Genomic DNA, 9,284 nt, shown 5'->3' with positions numbered 1-9,284 from the left:
CAGTTTCTTTACTTTGTGAGCCCCCAGGAAAGCCCTCAGGAAAGCACCATGGACACAGGCAACATTTAAGCTGCCCCTCCTGTGCACCAAGCACCCTTCCAGAGTGGGTTTGGTGGCAGCAGTCAGCAAATGTCCTGGAAGTTCTAACTGAAGTCATTCTGCAGACTGTGATTCAGAGCGTTTTCATGCCCTGTCTGGTCTCTGCCCATGGGATAGAGCCGGAAGATTGTTTGGTTTGGCCAGTGGATGACAAGCAGAGAGAGCCAAGAACTAGTGACAGAGTATGGGCCTTCAGTTCACCTCCCCTGTCCCCTCCCCTGCCTCACTGCCTCACCCTCTCCCACTACCCTGGAGGGACATCTTTCAGAGTTAACATTTTTCCTTGCCATCCAAAGATAGCTTGTTTTTCTAACTCATGGTTTGTTTTTTTAAACAAAAACAATGTAGTCATTATTAAAAAATCCAGCCACTGACCAAAAAATTAAATAACAGATAAAAGCCCCCACTCTTGACTTCTCAACCCATTTCTCCCAGTGTTAATGAATAGGAAGTGACTTGTGTATCCTTCCAACATCTTTCCGTGTGGGTGCGTGCATGCGTGTTAAGTCACTTCAGTTGTGTCTGACTCTGTGCAACCCTTTGGACTATAGCCGTCCCCAGACTCCTCTGTCCATGGGATTCTCCAGGCAAGAATACTGGAGTGGGTTGCCATGCCCTCCTCCAGGGGAGCTTCCCCACCCAGAGATCGAACTTCTCTTACGTCTCCTGCATTGGCAGGCAGATTCTTCACCACTAGCGCCACTTGGGAAGCACATTTTTCTGTGTATGTGTCACATGTATCGATACATCCCTTTTGTTCTTTTTTTTTCTTGGCCACATTCTTCTGCATACAGCGCCCAGCTCCCCCCAACCAGGGATCACATCCATGCCCCCTGCATTCAGAGTGTGAAATCTTAACCACTGGACCACAGGGGAAGTCTGCCTTTTGTTCTTTTTCACGTAAATTGTACCACAGCATCTTAACTTTTCTTGGACATCTTTTTTGACTGTTTGATCTACCTTCGTCTTTAAAATAGCTGTTGGCTATCACCCTGTGTGATAGATGTACCCTAATTTACCCACCCTCCCCTGAGAAACACTTAAGTATCCTCACTTTTTTTTTTTTTCCTGCTGTTAAACAACACTGCAGTGAACATCTCTGTATTAAACCTGCTTTGAGGTGAACCTCTGCTAATAATTGCTATAATCTGTACTCACCAACTTGTTGCATATGGATTTACCACCAAGCATCTTAAGAATAACCCCTTTATTCTGGGATTGATTTAATCATCATGACTCTGGAGTGAGGAAAGAGCATATTTTTTAACCAAGGACTGAGTAACAGCTTGTGTTCCACCCTGGGTCAGATGATCTGTAGGGAACAGAAATATAAAACAAGGGGAGGGCTCTTTCCCCAAGGAACTGGGTCTTTTAGGAAGGTAAGAACAACGTCCACAAAGTAAGCCAGAGAAAAATGAAGGCTGGTAAGTAATTGAAAGTGAAACAATATGGCTCTGAGGCTTGTGCAGGGAGACAGGAATATGAGCAGCTGGATCAGCTTAGGGTTTGAGCTGTTAAGACAAACACATCTCTTCATCATTCATCCAGTCACGTGTTCATGTATTTGGCTCTTCACAAAACACCAAGTGGCTATCACTGGTATACGCCAGGCCCTGTGCCAGCTGCCAGGAAAACAAAGTGCAAGTGAGACCCTTTGTCCTTTTACACAGGAAAATGTGAAGAGCCTCCCCAAAGAAAATCAAATCCATGCGATTGTCGGTCCAGCACCAAATGCCTGTGCTAAATTCATCTAAGCCCCGGGGCGGGTTTATTTCCTCCTGCACAATGAGGAACCCTGCTTTAGAGATGACAGTGGTGTTTTCTATCCCTTTGGTGTTTCTCTACAGCCCCACAAAGAGAGCAGAAGATAACTGTCAACAACAAATTCTCTCCCACCAAGATGGAACCACATAAATCTCAGTGATGTTCAAAGATACTTCTTTTTTCCTAGATCAGAACAGGTAGGTCTTAGAAGTTGCAAGGTGAGATTTTTCAGGCCGGGGGTGGGGTGGGGATAGGGAGTCAGGAAGAATTCAGTCACATCTGTCTCTTTAAAACCCACCGATCAGTAATATTTAAGATTTCTCTTAGGGTCAGTTTATTTGAAATAGAAATAGAAAGCAGAGACCCACTTCCTGCCACTTCTTAAAAGTTTCCCTTGGGCCTGTCTTCCCGGAGATGACTCACACAGCCCCCAAGCCTCATTTCTCACCTATTGCTGGAGACGACTGAGCTATGTTAGACCAAAGGTCTCTTGGGACATTGGTTGGACCTCCAAAGGCTAAAAATGGCCTTGGATCTCTCCCAAAAGGCATGGCTGGTGCTGAATCATCCCCCAGGAGTTGAACCACAGGTCCAAGAGCCCCTTGTCAGAGACCAGGAGTTAACCCATACATGCCCCCAATTCCTGATACCCCCAGAATCAGGGCCAGCAGAGGCAACAGCAAAAACTTTAGTGGAGCCAGATTCAAGGCCAGAGAGGTGGGTGGCGTCCAGCCCTCTTGACGACACAGCTCCCACCAGAAGAATTCCTGAGATGCTCTCTCCACACATCTGTCTCCTCACAGTATTTTGTAATCCTTCAGACAGGGAAGCTACTGAAGCCACACCCCTCCAGGACAGAACAAGACCTCAAGCAGTAAAATTGCTTAGCTGAGTGTTCAAGGAACCAGAGAGACAGGAAGGGAGGTCCCCCTGGCCCCTTTCCATGTGTCTGCTCAAACTGGAGGACCACTGTGAGGTTCTGCCCCTGGGAGACCCAGATTTCTGTGACAAAGCCGTGCAAGAACCAATAGGACTGAGCTTCCAGACAGTGCAGATGGCACAGGGGCTAAGAGCTTGGGCTCTGTGGTCAAGTCCCAGCAGTGCCACGTCCTGCTCAGCAAGTCAACTAATTTCTATGAGGCATGGTTTTGCCTCCATCTCTTCTGCAAATTGGGAATAATGCTGCCCATCTCGTGGAGTCATTGAGAAGGCTGAGTGAACAGGCCACATGGGAAGCACTTAGCCTAGGGCTTGATGAGTAATAAACAACAAAAACAGCAGCGGTTATTACCCTTGCCCTTAGGAGGGCTCCTTACAGCCAAATTCCTACTTCGTGTTTCCCCCACTGATGATGAGGCTGTCCCTAAGTACCCACTCTCCCCACATGAGTCTGTCTTCCCTGGGTTCCCTCAGCACACAACGCGGGACCTGCAGGACCTGTTTCCTTCACACCTACCTGAGGGCCAGGCGCATGCTCAGAAATTGCACTTGCCCGTAGTGTCGGGGCACTGTGCTTGGCTTCTCTGCCTCCTCTGCTTTCTTGGTCCCTTTGCAGAACAACCAGAGCTTAGACCAGCAGTTGCATAGAAACAGTAGAGCCAGAGAGAGGGTCCCAGGCAGAGCATCCCTGTTTCTCGGGAGATCAGGTGCTCTTCTGGACAGCAAAGAGGGGAATCAGCTATGACAGCTTCCTGGAAGCAGCCCCTGGAAGCGGGTGCAGGCTTCTATGTCGTCCATACACCCCTTCATTCTGTCATCCATCCAATCACGTCTGCCCTTTTACAAAACACTGAGTGGCTATCACTACTACATGCCGGGCACTGTGCTAGCTGCTAGGAAGTAAAAATTTAAGTGAGGCACTATTCCTACCTTCAGAGAGCTCCCAGTGTAGAGAGGTAAGCAGAAGGAGAAGTTAGAGGAGGGCAGGAGGCAAGTGGGTATGGGTGAAGGGGGAGCAGAGAAGTGCAGAGGTTAAGAGCATGGCATCTGGAGTCCACTTCTTGCATTCAAACCTGGACTTCGCCTGTTATTGGCCATGTGACATCTGGACATGTTACTTCATCTCAAAGCCTCAGTTTACCCATCTGTAAAATGGGGGTAATTAGCAGTTACCTCAAAGACTGTGAGGTATCACTAGGATATGTAAAGTGCCTGACATATGGCAGGCAAGCACTCAGTAAATGGAAGATTTTCTGTTGTCTAACTCTACCCTGAGCTCCCTCCTCCATACACCCAAAGCCAGTCTTAGATGAGAGCTTCCTCCGCAGAGCCTCAGCTAACTCTTCCCCTGGCTTCAGGCTCAGCAGTGCCCCTATCGCTGCACCTGGGAAGACTGTGTGTACCCCACCCCCTGCTGCCAGCAGATTACCAGGACAGTGTCCCAGATAAAGACCCCAAGGGGGCCTTTCTATTTAGCACATGAATGGCCAATACTTATTTCAGGATAGAATTTCTTAACTATCTCCTGCTCTGATCATTTATAAGTTTCCTCAGTATTCATCCTGGTACTTTGCTCCTTTGACAGAAATACCCAGAAACACACACACATACTTTGAGAGATTTTCCTAAACCCGTGAAGTATAAATGAAATATTCCACAGCTTTGGAAGTATAAACCCAGATTTAGCAAAGTCTGGGGGCTTCCTGGTGGCACTAGTGGTAAAGAATGCCCCTGCCAATGCAAGAGATTCAGGAGACATGGGTTCAATCCGCAGGTTGAGAAGATCCCCTTGGGGAGGACATAGCAATGCACTCCAAGGGGAGCCTTGCAGATGGGGGTCGCAGAAGAGTTGTACCCAACCAAGTGACTTAGTACACACACCCCTGCTAGCAGACATCTACCCTCCTTGCTTCCCAGCCCTCAGTCCTGCGCTGCTGGCAGAGGGGTGCCGCACTCAGCCTCCCCAGGGCAGGCAGCACAGAGCCTGCCTCAGTTGCTTGTCCTGAGTGGCCGACAGATGGGCCTGTGAATGGCTCCTTCCCACTGGCTCCAAGCCAGTGAGCTGACTGCTGCTCTCCAACCACGCCCTTTGGGAGGCTGTCTGCTACTAACAAAATAGGCTGGGGGGCGCTTGCTGTCTGTGAAGGCATTCTTGGTTGTGATGGATCCTTGGGAGGAAATGACACGGCAGAGTAGCCCACAGTTGTTGCCTGGAGCACGTGGTAATCATCCTTTCCATTAACAGCACGGTCCCAGCTGCTTTTGTGTTCCATGCAACATCCAAGCTGTCTGGTAGCTGGGCAGGCCATGCAAACCCCTAACCCTCTCACCCGTGTAAGGTGGTAACATGTTTCAAGAGGGTAGAGAAGCAGGATTCTGAGTACTCCTCCATAACATGGGAGAGAGTATTTATTTTACCATCATCAGCAACATGGAAAGATTCCAAGAGGCACGATATTAAAACCAGGCTTTGGATGCACTGAATGGGAATGGGGGAAGGGAGCATTTGAGATTAAACCTACACACCCAAGTGAAAGTCGCTCAGTTGTGTCCGACTCTTTTCAACCACATGTACTGTATAGTCCATGGAATTCTCCAGGCCAGAATACTGGAGTGGGTAGTCTTTCCCTTCTCCAGGGATCTTCTCAACCCAGGGATTGAACCTAGGTCTCCCACACTGCAGGTGGATTCTTTACCAGCTGAGCCACATGGGAAGCCCAAGGATACTTAAGTGGGTAGCCTATCCCTTCTCCAGGGGATCTTCTCAACCCAGGAATCGAACCGCGGTCTCCTGCATTGCTGGCGGATTCTTTACCAACTGAGCTATGAGGTAAGCCCCAAAGCCACCCGAAAACAACTCTAAACCATGGATCAAGCTGTGTGCAATCCTGTTCGGCGAAGTGTTGGGAGAATGAACTCAGAGTTCATGACTGACCATCCGCAGAAGCCTCGCTCGCCATGGTGTTAGGGTTGTTGTCCATTCACTGAGCATTTCCCTGGCAGATGCTAAGTCCTGACATGGATGATCCCATCATTCTTCAACAGCCCTATGGAACAGGTCCTTAGTGGTCCCGTGTTACAGACAAGAAACTAAAGCTCAGAAAGCTGGAGCAACTTGCCCATGGAATTTAGTGAATGGCAGAGTGAGAATCTGAACACATTCATCTGACCACACAGGCCTTTTCTTATCCTCTATGGTATACCACCTCTTTGCCCAAAGAATTCTTATCTGAACTTTGCAAGAGAAAATCTAGTTGCTGAAGGCTAATCAGTGAGAAGCCCCTCGGGCTGGATGGTTGACTGTTTGTATAACTTTTGATAACATACAGAACCAAGCTGACATAAACCACAGAGGAGCCTAAGGCAGAGCGGTGATGTCCCCTTCCATGAAGACCATTGACTCCGACAGAGGAGATGTGGACCAGGTGGTACAACGAGGTGAGAACTTAAGGGAGAGAAACACCCCACCCCAACCCCGACCACCAAAGCTCTAACGTGGAGAAATGTGGAGGTACCTGAGGGGAGTCCCTGTGACAGTGAAGATGCTCCACCTTGGACTTGACCGTTTAGATTTAATCCACTCTAACCCAGCCACTCTGCTTGCTGTCCTCCATCAGAAAGGTTTAGAGCTAGAAGGAATCTCAAGCAACCCTTACTCACCATCCCCACCGCCCACCCACCACCATAACCATGGCCAGCTATCCTGACCACTCCCCCTACACTGTGTCAGGATATAACTGGACTCAGCCCAGATGGGCTTCTGTCCAGAACCATGAAGAAAAGAAGTCCACATGACTCCTCTGATCATAAGCTCTGATATTAACATCATCTATGACAATGAGTCTCTTTCAGTGTGGTGGTTTAAACTACTTTTTTCTAATTTGCTGGACATAGAGAACAAATTTCACCTTAAATCCACAGTTCAACATGCTTTTATAAGATATTCTTCAATTGTCAAAAGTGGTTCTCTCTGGGACATGGGATGATGCACAACCTCCTGTTTCTCTTTCACTGAAGTTTTTTTTAACCCTGATGTATTATTTCTACCTCCCCTACCCCACCAATAAAATAAGTGGTTATTTTGAAAGCTCCTCATGGAGCCTTATTTTAATTGTCTATTTTCTCCAGGCTAAATGTGCCTAGTTTCATCCAGAGGTCGATAATTCAGATCCCTCTGTGGTCAGACAGATGACATAAAGGATTGAGAAGGAAGTCGTGGAAGGCCCAACCTGCACACTTCCCCATGGGCACTCTCCTCCATCCTTTATTTCCTGGTTCTCTAAGCTTTCTAAATTAGCACGTGGAGCCTCAGAAGAGAATATCTTTGGTTTTAGCCATCCAGCAACAGGCCTTTATTTGTTGTCTCAACAGCAGTCTCAGTCCCGTGCCAAATGCTGGCCAGCACACAGGATTTACACCTGCAAAGATGATCAGTCCCTGAGTCCCAGGAGAGCCACGGAAGCCGAGCAAGCATCCCAAGGAAATGTGACTCGCAGACCTCACTCTGCGTTGGCTCGGGTGCCATGGCAACAGAGCACCCCATCCTGAGCAGATGGCACAGCAGACTGCCCGGTCACGTGGTGCCTGCTCTGGCAGACTGGCTACCTCCCCGAGCTGGCTCACTCTGTCCAGCTGGCACGGAGTCACACTGGTAACTATTTACATGAGTCAAAATCCACCCAGCGGCAGCAGATGGCCAGGTCAGGATGAGACATGGAGAGTAATGGGTGGGTTTGGGCTGAGTCAGAGGCAGAAGTAGCAGACAGCTCCTCCGTGGGCACTAACAAGTCTGAACATTGCTCCACATCACTCCTGCCACTGCCTGGTCTCAGCGTGGCTAGAGGCTGGGAAAAGATCCCATGTGAACAAAGCAAATGATCACAGGCTGATCTTGAGACCCTGAGATAAAATGGTGTTGGCCAGGCCTGTTCCACTCCTAAGGCACCTGTCGTCACACCTGGCCATCCTCTGGGGCTCCTTATCATCTTTGGAGGAGGGCACATCTGGACAGAGCCCGCCGAGGTGCCATGCCTGCCCAATGGAAGCATTCCAATACATTGGTGTGGCTTCCCTGGAGAACAAATGAAAATTCCTTTAAAAACTAAAAATAGAGTTACCATATGATCCTGCAATCCCACTCCTGGGCATATATCTGGGAAAAATGAAAACTCTTAATTTGAAAAGACACATGCACCCCAATATTCATAGCAGCACTATTTACAATAGCCAAGACATAGAAGAAACTTAAGTGTGGACACTTAGAATAAAGAAGATGTGATATATATATATATATATATCACATGTTGTTTAGTTGCTAAGTGCTGTCTGACTCTTTGCAATGCCATGACTGTAGCCTGTCATGTTATTTTGTTATGTTAGATCTGTCCATGGGATTTCCAAGGTAAGAATACAGGAATGGGTTGCCATTTCCTTCTCCACGGGATCTTCCTGACCCAGGGATCGAACTCACGTCTCCAGCATTGGTAGATGGATTTTTTTTACCACTGAGCCACCAAGGGAGAGTAATGAGTAATATTACTCAGCCATAAAAAGAATAAAATACTGCCATTTGCAGCACCATGAATGGACCTAGAGATTATCATACTAAGTGAAGTAAGTCAGACAGAGAAAGACAAATACTATATATCATTTATGTATAGAATTAAAAACGCAATACAAATGAACTTAGTTGCAAAAGAGAAACAGACTCAGAGACATAGAAAACAAGCATGGTTACCAAAGGGGAAATGCGGGAGGGATAAATGAGGAGTATGGCCTTAGCAGATACACACTGCTAAACATAAAATAGATAAACCATAAGGACCTACTATATAATACAGGGAACTGTGTTCAATATCTTGTAATAATCTATAATGGAAAAGAATCTGAAAAAGAATCTGTATATATAACTGAATCACGTTGTTGCATACCTAAAATGAACACAACATTGTAAATCAACTGTACTTCAGTTTAAACAACCTTTTTTAAAAAGAGAAGCCTTCCCACTACAAGGCAAGCAGCTCCAAAGCTCTACGTTTAAATCTCAACCAGGATAAGTGAAGAGATCAGGAGCTCTGGTGTCTTTGTCATCTTGGTCACTCACGTGGCCCAGGCTTGGTACACAACAGGCAGTCAGGGGCATGTGTTGGGGTGAATTGAAAGCATCTGTGACGCAAATCCAACAGAATGACCTTGGCCTGGGACCGGGTTTAGGGTATGTGTAATTTTTTAAGGCAGGATGTCGACTCTAGAACATTTTGTGAGCCATTCTGAGCACCGAGAGCACCGGTGATATTCTGACGTCGTTAGTCCAGGGTGATCTGGGTGTTTCGTTTCCTGCTTTGGAATTCTTTCCATCACAAGACCTCGGTGTCTCCCAGGCCCACAGCCAAAAAGTCGGAGCCAGAGAGAGACTCATGCACGCCCACAAGGACTGCAGCTCTCATCTGCCAAATGGAGAGTATGTGGACTTGAAGTGCTTT

The sequence above is a fragment of the Bubalus kerabau genome, chromosome 22 (assembly GCF_029407905.1).
Source record: "Bubalus kerabau isolate K-KA32 ecotype Philippines breed swamp buffalo chromosome 22, PCC_UOA_SB_1v2, whole genome shotgun sequence".
In the NCBI taxonomy this organism is placed as follows: Eukaryota; Metazoa; Chordata; class Mammalia; order Artiodactyla; family Bovidae; genus Bubalus; species Bubalus kerabau.
The sequence above is the reverse complement of the archived record's forward strand: the minus strand, read 5'-3'. Positions refer to the sequence as shown.